Consider the following 14,940-nt stretch of genomic DNA (forward strand, 5'->3'; position numbering starts at 1 on the left):
TTATTTGACAGGCAGAGATCACAAGCAGGCAGAGAGGCAGGCAGAGAGAGAGAGAGAGAGAAGCAGGCTCCCTGCTGAGCAGAGAGACCGACATAGGACTCTATACCAGGACCCTGGGTTCATGAACAGAGCCAGCCAGGCACCCCTCCGTTATCTTTTTAAGAAAAATTCATTCATCTCCTTTCTCTCGAATCTTCTCCAGCCAGTCTTTCCCGCCTTCTGTCGTACTGCCCTGCAAGTTCGCTCCCATACAGTCTCCATGCCTACACGCCAGCTTTCTCCTAGGAATAGACCTTCTGGAAATACACCACGTATCCAAGTGTGTGTCAGAGGATGCCCACTGCAGCGTTGTTCGGTCGGAAAGGAGTGAGGCGCAAACAGAATGCCTTTCAGTGGGGAAACAGCTAATGATGATAATGCATACTACGGAATTTCTTGCAGTGGTTAAAAGAATGGGACCATTCTATGTGCATTAATATACAAAGATTTCCGAGAGATTGGAGCATATACATATGCATGGAAAGTACCAGTATTTCTTTATTTACCAGTCACTGCCCCTGGGGAGTTGTTGGCTGGGAGGTGGAAAGGGTGGAGGGCTTTCTTTGTTGCTCTATAGACTCAGGTGTTGTTTGAACCTTTAGCTTCAAGAATGCATTCATGTGTTGAGTAGCTTAAAAATTAACAAAATAAAAGGACCCTATCAACTGTGCAGGAGCCTGGTTTGCTTGGGGACAAAACTGGGAGGCTGCGGGCCCAGGTGAGAGATAACGCAAGCCGAATCTAAGCAGTCCAAGGGCAATGCACAGGGAGAGAATTCACCAAGTTGTGAGGACAGAGAACTTAACAGGTGCCTCATTAATTAGACCCAGAGGGTGAAAGAGGAGGAGGAATTAGGAAGCCCTGGCTGTTTGGGGCTTAGGCAACCGGAGGGCCAGTTAGAAGAAATCACCAAACCAGGAGGGGAAGAGGGGAGAGGGTGGGGTGGGGAGGACAGGAGTTGGACACTTGAGAGACTAGAAATGCCACATCCTTGGTGGCTTGTTGGGTCTGAGTTGCCGGAGAGCAGTCTAGGTAGAAATGGCCTGGGAGCAGTTAGCTCTCCAGGGAGATGTCCGAGAAAGAGAGAGATTTGGGGATCCTCCTGAGTGATACAAAGCCAGGGGCACTGAAGAGAACATTCGGGAAGACGCATAAAGCAAGAAGAGCGAAGGGCCAAGGAAGAGATGAGAGAGAACACCCATCTTTAAGAAAAACAGCTTCAGGGATTCTCAGAGGAATTTGAGAATGGTCCCTAGAGGCAGAGGACAGCCTGCACGGAGGGGAATCTGAAACTAAGGGGAGGCCAAGCTTCAAAATAGAGAGTGGCCAGTGGTATTGGACGCTGGAAGAGAGCTCAAAGGGAAAAGACTCCATCGAAGGTTCAGCTGTAACCTGGCATAAGGGATCTTATTGGGCTGATGAAAATGCTCAGAAATGGAATTAGGATGTCGGTTTGCACACCTTGCTAAATTCACTGAAAATCATTGAATAAATTGTTCGCTGGAAATGAATTTGAAATGGGTGAATGTATAGTATTTAAACCGTACCTCAATAAAGTTGTTGAAAAAGAAAAAAAAGGGAGAGACAGAGAGAACACAACAAAACAATGCATGGGAATTTCGTTTGGAGCAGCCTATGACTCCAAGGGAGAACTTTCCAGTCTACTCTCCTCTTCCTAACCGGCTGGGGAAAGCCCCCATGAGATAAAATGACAGGAGTCACAAGAGACTAATGCCACATTAAAGAGACTGATGCCACATCCTGATTCTCTGCCACCCTCTCCCAGTGCCAGAAACTACCTTGCATTTGATTTGCTTTTCACCAAGCAATGAATATTACCACCCTAGTCCCTGTTTCCCTTTGGATAATTGCAGAGGACCTGCTCTGTTTATTTCCATCATTTTTTTAGCATCTGTTTGCAGAAGTTTAGGGTGCCAGGCTCTAAGGCCCCAGTTCCACCTTTTATTGTTGTTGATTGCATTTTGATGTGTTTAAACATGGCATCTTTATTGGCCATGCAAGGCCTGTTCACTCTGACATGCCATCATTCATTTTCTTTTCTTTTTTAATCTTGGTTTTACTTCCAGTATAGTTCATGTCCAGGGTAATAGGAGCTTCGGGTGTCCCAGAGAGGGATTCCACGCTTCCACACTCTCCTTAATCCCCATTCCTCTTTTCACCCATTGTTCATCTTCTGATGACTCTATTATGCCCACACCTGGTTCTTCTCAGATGCTTTCCTGCTTTCCTCCTTCATTGCACTTGGCCAACAGCAGGATGCGTTTGTCTTAGTTGACGGGCACATTCGGTGTATCCCGTAGGTAGGTAAAGACATTACCCCAAATGCCTGCCCCCTTCTCAGTTATAAAGAACTGGGTCCACCCTTGACTCTACTTCATTAAAATACTCATTTCTTGGGGCGCCTGGGTGGCTCAGTGGGTTAAAGCCTCTGCCTTTGGCTCAGGTCATAGTCTCAGGATCTTGGGATCGAGCCTCGCATCGGGCTCTCTGCTCGGCAGGGAGCCTGCTTCCTCCTCTCTCTCTCTCTCTGCCTGACTCTCTGCCTACTTGTGATCTCTGTCAAATATATATATATATATATTTTTTTTTTTTTTAAATACTCATTTCTTGCTCGGTGCTGCTTCTTTTTATTTTGGCTTAATATCTTCCTGCTTCTTCCTCTACTCCTGCTTAGTGATCTGGCTGCCACCTTTTGTAGGAGAATTTTCCCTTTTCCTTCTTACATCTTTATAGCTGTGAGTTTGGGCAACTTGGCATCGTTTTACCTTTCCTGGCCTCCCTCTGGACTTGCCTTCTTTGTTCTAAGGCCCACAGGCTATTTGTATGACGATTATCCAGCTTTCTGTCCTCAGTTGTTTTCCCCTGTGGGTCCTTCCAACTTATGTCCTGATCATGTTCCCAAAATGAATTTTCTCCACCTGATGCCTCTTTTCTTCCTGCGGAGCCTGAGTGATCCCATGCTATGGCGGCTTTGAGCAAGACTTCTACCACTTGCGAGTTACCGCTAACTGTTCAAGAGTGGTGGGGAAAAGATTCAGTAGAAACAGTTCCTGAGTTCAGTTACTATTCAGATACTAGTTCGGATACTGTTCACCTCACCGTCATTCTATGTTTGAACCCCCTCACTGATATCGCTACCAAATGGCTGTCCACACATTCTGAGATCACCTCCAGAGATAGAGCTCACTGTTTCGGGCCAGGCTATGCAATTTTCAGATTGCACAAATTGTTAGAATATTCTTTATTTAAGTCCAAGGCATTTTCCCCTTAAGGAAAAGATGAAGCCATGAAATAGTGACCACACTGGCATGGTGGGCACCCGGCCAGCTCAGTCCGTGGAGCATGCAACTCTTGATCCTGGAGACATGAGTTCGAGCCCCACACTGGGTATAGAGATGACTTAAAATAAAAATAAAATAGCATGGGTATGGAGTGCGAAGAAGGGAAATTACAGAGGGGGCGTGGACGGGTACAGGGGCGGAGGGAGGGTGGATCAGGCAGGACCGGGGAAATGGCACAGAGGGGTAAACAGTATAAGAATAAGGAAGAAGATACTAGAACCACTTTTTTTTTTAAAGATTTTATTTATTTATTTGACAGAGAGAGATCACAAGTAGGCAGAGAGGCAGACAGAGAGAGGAAGAGGAGGAAGCAGGCTCCCTGCCGAGCAGAGAGCCCGATGCGGGGCTCGATCCCAGGACCCTGAGATCATGACCTGAGCCGAAGGCAGCGGCTTAACCCACTGAGCCAACCCAGGCGCCCCTAGAACCACTTTTAAAGAAAAACAGAACCCTGGTGAGAGGTTTCAGTTCAAAGTAGGAAAGGAACAGAAAAGCATCTTTAAGATTCAAAATCCACCAGAAGATTCCAGCCTTGCCCCTTGCCTGAGGGTATGGGAAACATCACAGTGGAGATGGCAGAGAATGCTTAGTGGAGCGTGGACTAGACAGAAGAGGAGAGAATAATTGGACACAGGAAATGAGTTTAAGGAGCAATGAGAAGAGAAAAAGGAGTGAATAGAGAAGTGGAAAGAGGGGGAAATGAAAACACAGAACTTTTAGGTTAAGGCAGCGTGTTTACTCCCCAGGCCAGCATGTAACTGTATTTTCCTGGCAGCCATCCCCCAGAGCTCTGCGAGGGGTGAGGGTCCCAGCCTGCGTCGGGGCAGGGATGCAAGGCTCATTACTTTGTCCTATCATGGCCAAGCAAAGGCTCATTACTTTGTCCTATAACGGCCAAGCAAAGGACTTCCCGAACGAAGCTCTACTTTGATGTCACACAGCTGGGCACTGAAGTTCTAATCACCAACAGTCCCCAAGGCTTAGGAATCAGTGGCGAGGAAAAGGGCAGGGCGTGGTCAGGGCGGGTAGATGGCAGTGCAAAGGCAGAGGTCAAAGGTATGGGAACCCGATCGCGAAGTTTCCAAGTAAGAAATAAATGGAACCTGCTCCCCAGAAAACCTGTTTCCTGCCCAGCATGGCCCACGGAATGCCGGCTTGTGTCAGCTGCTTACATAGCAAGGCATCAAATTCCAGGCAGCAAAAGGGAATAAGAAAGTAATCTTTGTATATCTCATGCACCCCAAGTGCAGGGAACTAACTGACTATGGGGGTAAGAAGTGGCTGTTGTCAGTAGGGCTTTGGAATCTAGAGGTTAGGGTCGGAGCCCTGCCGTTTGCTGCCTGGGCCACCCCTCCCCACCGCCACCCTACCCTTGTCTTGTCTTCATCACAGCTCCGCAGGACTCTTTTCCCCTTGGAAAATCATCAGGTCGGGAGGAGAGATCCTTCGGGAAGGGAATCTGCTAAGGGAGTGGCCCTGCCCCTGCCTATACTCTCAGGAGAATGAGATAATGTGTTGGCACAGTCAGTCATTCAGTCAACAAACATGTCTGTAAGCATCCGTGCTTGCCAGGTTCTGCGTGGCAGCCCCCGGGATAAATAAGACTTATTTCTTACTTTGATGGGGCTCACAGTCTAGCCGAGGACAGGAGTGTAGAAATACTAAGTCTCCTATGAGACAGACTGAGACATGCTATACGAGAAGTACAATCCAGCAAAGAGCCAGAGACGGAAGGGATTTTTTTTGGCAGGGGCAAGATGGGAAGGCTTCCTGGAAGAGGTATCATATAAGACCACCCCAGCTGAGGGAACAGTATGGAGAAAGACATGGGAATTTCCAAGAACTTGCCTTTTACAGCAAACAATGAATGGGATGGTATGGTATGACTCTGGTATATGGTGCCTGGAGAAATATATGGGCAGTGGAAACTAGAAAGCAAGAGAGCACGAGGAGCCGCTGGTGAAAGCCATTCTAAGGACATAGGACTTGATCTCACATCCAGCAGGGAGCCATCAAAGGATTCTGAGGAAGAGGCAGATGTGATTCAACCTGTGATTTAGGAAGAGGCGTTGTCTTGTTTCTGCGGTCACAGTCTAGAACAGTCCTGCTTCCCGGACAGCCGTGGGTCATTGGAGAGGAGAGAGTATCTTCTTCCACTGGGAAGCTGAGGACTAAGGGGGGGGGGGGCGGGGTTGGGAGGCAAGAGGGGCTGAAGGAAAGCGAGAACTAGTCGGGATCGCCTGGGTGAATGTGAGAACGGGGGCGTACTGGCAATCCAGACCCAAAGATGGGAAGGTAGGAAGATGGAGCCAACCTGATGATGTGTTCTTCCAAGTAAATTGAGGCAGGAGTAACCTCAATTCCCCAAATCCCACCGACGATGATGGAGACGTTTCACCCTTGGAGAGTTTTTGAGGAAGAAATTCAGATGGAACAACTTAAGGAGGCTTTTTTCCCTCTTTCACTTATGAGGACACCTGCCTGCTGTCGATTTCTGGCCTGCAGTGTTCCCATAGCCGGGCCGAGTGGTTTTTAGGGACTCCAGCCATTTGGACCCATTCGTTATTGTACTTATAATTTTCTCTGCTGTTGGGCATTGCCAGGACATTGCAAACATGTTGATTCTTGGGTGTATTTTTTGGTAAGATCCACCATGGCTTATTAGAAGTGGAAGATTACCACACTCTGGGTCTTCCCATCCAAGAGGATCTAAACCCTTGCCCCACATGCTCTCATGGTGCTTTTCATTGAAGATCTTGGAGGCTGGGCTCTGAGGGACCATAGGCCCTTCCTCACTCTCCCCTACATCTCACCAGCAATCGGATTTGACCACAATGAGTGACACGTTGTGTTTTCCTCCTATATCCTCAAAGCCCAGGGATGCATATCTCTGTAGTGGCGTCATGCCTGAAATTTATTTCGTAAACAGAGCTCTGTGAATCTAAACCATTAAGTTTTTGTTAAAGAAATGAAGACAGAGTGTATCCGTTCACTGATGTTTTTTAAATATGGTTTCAGCTTAGCATCATCTGTGTGAGCCCCAGAAATACACAGACGTTTCCCGAGCTTGTATAAAAATTTCTCTTAAAATAGCCTCTGATTAAAATCCTTGACCCAAACTGCCCTCTTTCCACCATTCCCAACTGAGAAGTCACATTTGCAGTTCTGGGCTAGTGTCTAAGTATCCACCCATTTTAATTCTTTTGGACTACTTGACTTTCAAAGCGCTGAAGGAGTGCGGTGTGGGGGTGGATGCTTTGGTCTGGGGTATGTTCACACAGCTCTCTGCAAAGTAAAATACTGGAGTATTTTTTTTTTTTAGGAACTGGGATTTGCCCCAGAGGACATTATTGTTTGGTTTCTATAGGTTTTTTTTTTTTTTTTTTTTTTTTTTTTAATCACGGTAAAATAAAACCTGCCATTTAAACCACTAAGTGTACAATTCAGGGACATCATTACGTTTCAGAATGTTACCCAACCATTACCACTCTTTCCAAAAGTTACCTGTTCTGCACATTTCATATAATAGAGTCATATGCCATGTGGTATTTTGTGACTGGTTTCTTTCACTGAACATCGCATTTGTTTGTTTGTTTATTTGTTTGTTTGTTTTTAAAGATTTTATTTATTTATTTGAGAGAGAGAGAGAAATCAGAAGTAGGGAGGAAGGGTAGAGGGAGAAACAGATTCCCCACTGAACAGAGAGCCCAATGCAGGGCTCAATCCCAGGACTCCGGGATCATGATCCGAGCTGAAGGCAGATGCTTAACTGACTGAGCCACCCCGGTGCCCCCGAGCCTCATGTTCTCAAGTTTTACATATGCTGTGGCATGTGTCAGTCCTGTGTTCCTTTCTGTGACTGAATGATACTCTGTTGTACAGATGTACCACATTCTGTTTATCCGTTCTTACAATGATGAACACTTGGGTTGCTTCCACCATTTGGCCATGGTGAGTAATCGGCTGTGGACATTGGTACACAAGTCTCTGAGAGTCTAGTTGAGGTTGTCGGTGTATCAAGGATCACAAGAATTCAGCATTTCCAAAGGCTGTCTTGAGTCGGCACTCTGGAAGCACCTTCTAACGAGGTGTGGTTGTACAGACTAGTGACATAACGTGACGCGGTCTCTGGGGCACAGTCAGGGTGACAGTGCTTTGTTTCACTCATTCAAGTTTCTCCAAAGGCTGATCAGGACTCCGTGAACCCATATGAGCTCCTGCTCTCTCCTCAACTCCAGACACTCTGTTCTCTCACCCAGCAGCCCTACTGAACTTCTCTCCAGAGTCTCCTGTAACAATGTAGGTGACACTTTCAGTAGCAGCTTCTTGGTTCCTTACATTGCTCTACCTCTCCATAAACGTCGGACGACACGAACCCTCCCCTCTTGACAATGTTCTCTTCCCTCACCTTCTCTAAGCCTGTTCTCGAATCTTCTCCCCTGGGGCTTGGGGCACCGTGTCTCTGTCCCACAGGGTGAAGTCATTCCTCCCGTGGGAAGTGAAGGCTGTGGTGAGGTGTGATTCCCGTGGAGCCGCCAGGCAGCCCTGGGTGAGAAGGATCTGCAGACATGAGAGGAGGAGTCAGGACACTCCTGTGGAAGGTGGCGATAATTCTGGGGCCGGTGGAGGAGGGCCGGCACCCACACCACCCACTCCCGCTGTCAGGGTTTCTAGGACACAGTTGTTCTGTTTCTGGGAATATGGCTTGACTCATGATGTATCTAAATAAGTATAGTAGTGGCCCACGTTATAATAAGGTTCTATAGTAAAATGGTTTAATTTCTAAAGGGATTAGGTGATATTTTTGCTTGTTCCTTTCTTAATGGCTAAATGCAATAGTGAAGCATTAGTCGTAGTTAGATCCCCGGAAACCATTTTGTATTCATTTTCTTTTTCTTTTTTCTTAAGATTTATTTATGTCAAAAAAAAAAAAAGAGATTTATTTATGTCAGAGGGAGAGAGAGAGAAAGAGAAAGAGAGACAGCACAAGCAGGAGGGGGGGAGGGGCAGAGGGAGAGGGAGAAGCAGACTCCCTGCTGAGCAGGGAGCCCCAGGCGGGGCTTAACCCCATGACCCCAAGCTCTAACCAGAGCTAAAGTCAGACATTTAACCTACAGAGTCACCCAGGCACCCCACCATTTTGTATCCGTAAACTGAGCGATTGGAACACCACGTAAGGGCCGTTACTGTGGTGGTCTCCCCTCTCAGCGAGGCAGTTGTCTTAGAAAAGCCTACCTTAAGTCATTCACGAGGAACACATGAGTCATAGTTTCCAGTGTTGAGTAGCGTACAAAGCGCAGATGACCCAAGGATGCTTCCAGTGCTTTTAAGACCTTCCTCCCCAAGGACCCTGGACATCGGTGAGGAGTGAAAGTGAGCCCCTGTTTCTCAGAATCTGGGCCAGAACCCGAAGGTCCTTGTAAACGTGAGACATCGTGCGGTGTATATACCATGAGTTCGCCGAGAGTGCATTTGTCCTCCATCACACAGCCTTGTGTGTTTTAGTATAAGATGGGGGGAGGGCTCTCCCCTCTTTGTCTTTAGGAAAAAACAGGCCATGGCTTTAGGCAGCCCCAGCCCACTGCAGTGTACCCTGCTGACACACATGGCCCGGCCTGGGCGACAGACGCCTGTAGGAGGAGACCATGTCTATACTCCCGGGGAAACCCACTGTGATTGCTCTACAGCCCAGAGGGTGTTTTATAGGCTGGAACCGGCTGTAGGCAATGAAGTGGACATCTCATTGCCTGGCCCTCTTCCGGAAGAGGCTGGCGGGTTCTTCCCCGAATAGACGGTTTGCAAAATCGGCAGCTCCCCTTGTTTGTCAAGAAGGCACATTGTTGGGGCACGTGGGTGGCTCAGTCATTAAGCGTCTGTCTTCGGCTCAGGTCATGATCCCCGGGTCCTGGGCTTGAGCCCCAGTTCGGGCTCCCTGCTCCGTGGGAAGCCTGCTTCTCCCTCTCCCTCTCCCCCTGTTTGTGTTCCCTTTCTCACTGTGTCTCTCTGTCAAATAGATAAACAAAATCTTAAAAAAAAAAAAATGAAATAAAGAAAGAAAAAGAAGGTACATTGTGCAATGGGTCCATTTGGAGAAGAGTCCCATTAGACCAATTAAAACTCAGAGCGCCCCACCCCCACCCCGGCAGCCAGCCTCCTTCATCTGATCGATGAAGAAGAAAATCTAGACTCCCAGAGACCCCAGGGTCATTAGCAAAGTCACCCTCTTCTGCTTTCAAGTCCAAGGAGTCATTTCACACCTGAAAGTTCACAGAGGAGCAGGGGTTGACGGGGCAGGCGGCCGGTGGTATGGACACGGCCGGGGCAGGCAGCTGGTGGTGTGGACACGGCCAGCCCGGAAACCGCCATCTGTATGGGACTCCGAAGTGAATGGCAGCGCCTGAGGGCGGCAGAGCGAGCCGTGGAGATCAAGGCACATGATTCCTCCAGAGGCTTCCCTGCTTTCGACCCCTGGGGCCTACCAAGCCATGTACTGAAGGTTTCACACATCCTCGTCCTGGGAGCCAACTGTGCCCAGCAAGCGGGAAACACAGGGCGAGCGGTGTTGCTCTGTTGCTGCATTAGGGGCCAACTGAAGCCAGCCGCCGGCGCAGGCTTAGCAGGAGGAAACCCCCATGCTTGGCTCTGCAGCAGCCTTCTCTCCCCTGGTACCGTGATACCAGCTCTCCTTGCCGGCTCGCCCTCGAGGTCGGCCTGCCGCTGTGGGCGAGGCCCCTGTGGCAATGCCCCGCTCCCCTTGATGGCCCGCCATCAGAGGACAAGCACGTGCATCCCGTTACGCGCCCAAGACCCCGGTGGCTCCGGAGGGCCCGCGGGCTCTTCTCACTGGCTGCCTGTGCCTGCCGGTTTGATGCGCGCCGGGTCCAGTAACTTCTCCCCAAAGGTCTGCTAGTGCAAGTTTTTCCACCAAGGTTTAAAGAAAAGCCAAACAGTCCAGGGAAGATTTATTGATCACCAGCGTCTTTGATCTGAGCCTAGTGCAGCGCAAGAAGAAAGAAGGTTCAAGAATTTGGTAGTTGAGGAACAGCCCAAGGGAAGCAACTCATTGCCCCTACTTGCTTCGGGAGGTTCTGCTGGGGCAGTCCCTGCACTCCTGTGAGCGAAGGGGAGATTGCAGCCTGCCACAGACCGCGTCCCTCCCTGGGCCCCGAGAGCCTGGGAATCTGAGAGAACTCACACTAGAAGGACATGTAGTCCTTGATGGGGGCGGATGGGACGACCGGCAGCCAGAGTAGAGGGAAATGACTTGCCCAGGGTGAACTAGTCAGACAGTGGCTGAGCCAGGCCTGGAGTCCAGGGCTCTAGACTCTCCGGATGGGACAGCCTGCCCTGGGAACTCCACTAAGGTTGGAGGGTTCCCCACAAAGTGCTTTGCCCAGCTCAGAAAAACTTTTCTTTTTTTTTAATTTTTACAAAGATTTTATTTATTTGAGAGAGAGTGAGAGCTAGAAAGAGAGAGAACATACACAGAGGGAGAGAGAGAGGGGAAAGCAGACTCCCCACTGAGCAGGGAGCCAGACACAGGGCTCGATCTCAGGACCCTGGAATCATGACCTGAGCTGAAGGCAGAGGCTTAAACCACTGAGCCACCCAGCGCCCCAGGGTTCTTGTTCTTGCCATGTCTCCTTGAACTGGTACCATCTGATCCAGAAGCACGGCCTCCCTATGTGTCGGCACTGTGTCCGTCAGTACATCCATCAGTGTGTCCATCGGTACGCTAAGGAAATGGGCTTCATGAAGTTGGATTATGTGACCCTCCTTGATATCTATCCTTCCAAGATACTTGCCTTAACTGCAGCTATATCCCTGGTGCCTACCTTAATGCCAACTCATTGCACGTAAGATAAAAATATTTCAGGGATGAGTGTTCCAATGTGAATAAATAAATAAATAAATATAAAGAGAGCATCTGATGTGCAGCACTGAGGAAGGCAAAATGAGAGTCAGGGCTGAGCATGTAATGAGTATAGATTGTTGGGTCTACCCTCTGGGTCTAGGCAAACTGATAACAAATAGAAACCGATTTTCCGATTTTGTGTGAAAATCTCCTTGCTGGCCCCAAAAGCTCTCACTGACAATCAGCTGTAAGGTAGAAACAATTTATGTGCCTTTTACAGTATGTACATAATACAGCAAAGATATGTTCTGGAATATCACTGATAAACATAAAAATATGAATGACTTAAAAGAGAATGGTTTAAGATGACTCCCATAATAGATCTGGTTTGTAGCAAAATGAGAAAGTTTTGATTTGGTGTAGATTTAGCTCCTTTGTGGGTTTTTTTTTTTTTTTAAATTCATATTTGCTACTGGCTGATCCCCAGATACTGTTCCCACAGGCTTGTTTTTTTCCAAGACAAGATGTCTGACAACTCTCTCCCACCTAGGGCTGTCCTCCAAACTCTTTTTAACAACGATCTTTCTAAAAAAAACACCAATCAGTAGATTTCGTACTTCAAAACCTTCAATGGATCCCTGTTGCCCACAGAGTAGAGTCTTGGCATTCCCAATCTACCATCATTTAACCCTTACTTGTCCTTCCTGCCTTACCTCTTATCACCCACCATGCAACACACACACACACACACACACACACACACCAACAGCATACACCCAATTTCCCCCCATCATAGAGGCTACTTTCTTCTACTGACCAGGGCCTGCCTCCACTCTCTGATATTAATGGTTTTGCCCAAGCTCAACCCTCGGCTCATTGGGTTCCGCCATGGTCCCACCCAACCTTCGTGGTGTTGACTGTATCCCAGTTGTTCTGAGAAGTCTTCCCAGGTCCTTCTAGTTGGAATTTTTCTCTCCCCATAGTGTTTTGTTTGTGCCTTTGTCTGAGCCCTTACTGCCTTCTGCCAAGTATCTAGTTGGTTTGTCTATCGGTCCATTTTCCTTGTCAGAATGTGGGGTTCCTGAAGGCAGGTCCTGAGTCTTTCTCCAGCCTTCCGGCTCCAAACTTGGGACACTGTAGGCTACCATTAAGTTTGTTGAATTAAACTGGGTCATATTTCCCTTGTCCAGGAATATTATCCACATTTATTTTTGACCCAAACCCTATTTCTTCTGCCTGTCAAAATGCTTCATTGTCATGCTAGGCTGTCCCCTTCATCTCGAATCTCCATGATGGTGGCCCACTGCTGATTTCTTCAGGGAAATTGAAGGGACGTAATTTTCCTTCTCGGTCCCCAAACCCAGAGCTCTTTTTGGGATTGCACAAAGCGGAATAAGGCTACTCAGTCAAGTATGTGATCACTTTTATGTGGAAACACTGACTTTTCTCATGCTCTTGAGTTCTCTTTGGCAATATATATTTTACTAATCAAGGCGACTTTCTTTTCATGAAAAGAATCCGTGACTACTTAATCATTACAGTTTATTTGATATGCAAAATTGTTCAAAAGACGGTATAGCTTCATGTGAGGTTCCGAGTCTGACCTGTCACTTACCAGCTGTGTAAATATGGGCCAAAAAAGGAACCTGAGCTGGAGCTTCCTCGTTGGTAAAATGGGAATTATAATGCCTACCTCGCAACATTGCTGAGAAAGGTTAAATTAAATGAGATAATGTATATAAATAGCTTAGCACAGTGCCCAGCCCACGATGAGGACTCTACCTGGTCGCCATTTTTCTTTTTCTGGTCATTATTTATTTATTTATATATATATTTTTTTTCTGGTCATCATTTTTATAACTCCAAAACATAGGGTCCAAGAGACAGAAATAGAAAACAAGGTCTCTGGTGGCAAAGAAGATTCGAAGCTTCTGGGCTTAGCTTCTGCTAGGTTTACCATAACTGCTCTAGGATGTGAAGCTGTCCAGTGTTCACGGATTATTTGAGGAGCAAGATAAATAGCACAAGGGCTGAGTGGTCACGTGAATAGATGTTGTTTCATCTTGACGTTGGACAAGGGGCATATCCAGAAAAGGAATCCGAAAGCAAGGCTAAGAGTTCGCTCATTCAGGTCAACCCTAAAAATACTCCACATTGAAGTTGAGAAGTCGCCTCGAGACTCAAGGCTGGGCTTTCAACAGCTAGAGCCATATGTGTTCTCAACTTGGTTGAAACCCGATCATGACCTGAACCTGTGCTGACCTTGGCCTTCTCTTGTGCGCTGCGCGCAGTTCGCCTTTCCGAGAGAGAGGTCTGACTTCCAAATAGAGCGTGCCTCTTTGTTCTCCTCTTCTTTTGCTTTTCTTCGTGTGTATTTATTTTGTGGGGAGAGGAAACCCAGATTAGAGTCAGTCGAGTCGCTTTTCCCTGAGTAAGAGGGTTCTCTGGAAAATCTGATTTGAATTCTTCTTGGCACTCCGGGAGAACAACTTTCTCAGCTTTAGAGAAGCAAAATGTAGTCAGATTCATATATATTAAAAGGTAGGACACGGTTTCTTTGTACAGCAAAGAAAACTAGAGTCAACCACAAAATAGAAACATAATTTGTACTAAATATGACAAAAGAGGGAAAGCCTTAATACCCATCAGCAACAGGGGTGCCTGGGTGGCTCAGTGGGTTAAAGCCTCTCCCTTCAGCTCAAGTCATGATCTCAGGGTCCTGGGATCGAGCCCCACATCAGGCTCTCTGCTTCCTCCTCTCTCTCCACCTGCCTCTCTGCCTACTTGTGATCTCTGTCAAATAAATAAATAAAATCTTAAAAAAAAAAAAAAGAAATACCCATCAGCTACAAAGACAAGGCATATGAACTGTCATGCATTAAGAAATATAGTTAGTAAACTAAGAGAAAAAGTTGATCTGTATAGGTATCAAACACGTGCAATTAAGAAAACCTTGATACATTATCTTAGGCTGACCGTAAAATCTTGTTCCAGTTGAGGCCGGAAATTTCTTTCCCTCCTCATTGCTGGGGGCCGCCAAAACTACGGTAGCCCCTTTTGGACCTTGCAGCCTGCTCTAACCATTGCCAGCCTCCCAACAGCCCTGGTCCCAGGCCCTGCTCTGTGTGCGCGTCCTGGGCCAGCTGAGTCGTCACACTTTCTTCCTGTGACTTACTGCGTGTTTCATCCCTTGTAAGAGGAGCCCTTCTTTCCCCTTCCTTCCTTCCCTCTGTAGCATCCCAGTCATTCCTCTGGGCCTGTTGCTCTGTATCTCAGTGTCCCTGAGGGACCCTTCCGGCTCCGCTGGCCACAGGACAGTTGGCTGGTGAGGGCACTCACATCACACCCCCTTCCCAAGCTATTGAAATAGAAACACTGGCAACCGAGTCTAGAAAAGCCAAGGGAGTCGATCTGAGTTCTAAATCTGGACAAACAAAGCTGAAGGAAGCTGGCCTCTGGGCCAGGGCTGGCCATCTTGGATTTCCTGACAAACCACCATCTACTCAGATGTGCCTTCTGAGAGACGTTTGCCTTAGGCCAGCACCAACATCCGAACTTCTTTTCAGAATCTTGAACATATTTCATAAATGGAAGGTGGTCAAAGAAGGAAAGCCCTTACCCATCGGCCTCTCCTTGGTCTTTGCTTGGTATCAGTTTAAATCCTATGCATTAGGTCAGTTTTGC

General features: G+C 47.6%; 1 protein-coding gene across 1 annotated transcript in view; it reads left to right on the forward strand.

Annotated features, from left to right (window-relative positions):
• The window catches only part of GPC3 (glypican 3), a 399,544-nt gene that overhangs the window by 383,378 nt on the left and 1,226 nt on the right, over positions 1-14,940 (forward strand). The gene's annotated exons all lie outside the window — the stretch shown is intronic.

This window comes from Mustela nigripes, chromosome X (assembly GCF_022355385.1).
Source record: "Mustela nigripes isolate SB6536 chromosome X, MUSNIG.SB6536, whole genome shotgun sequence".
In the NCBI taxonomy this organism is placed as follows: Eukaryota; Metazoa; Chordata; class Mammalia; order Carnivora; family Mustelidae; genus Mustela; species Mustela nigripes.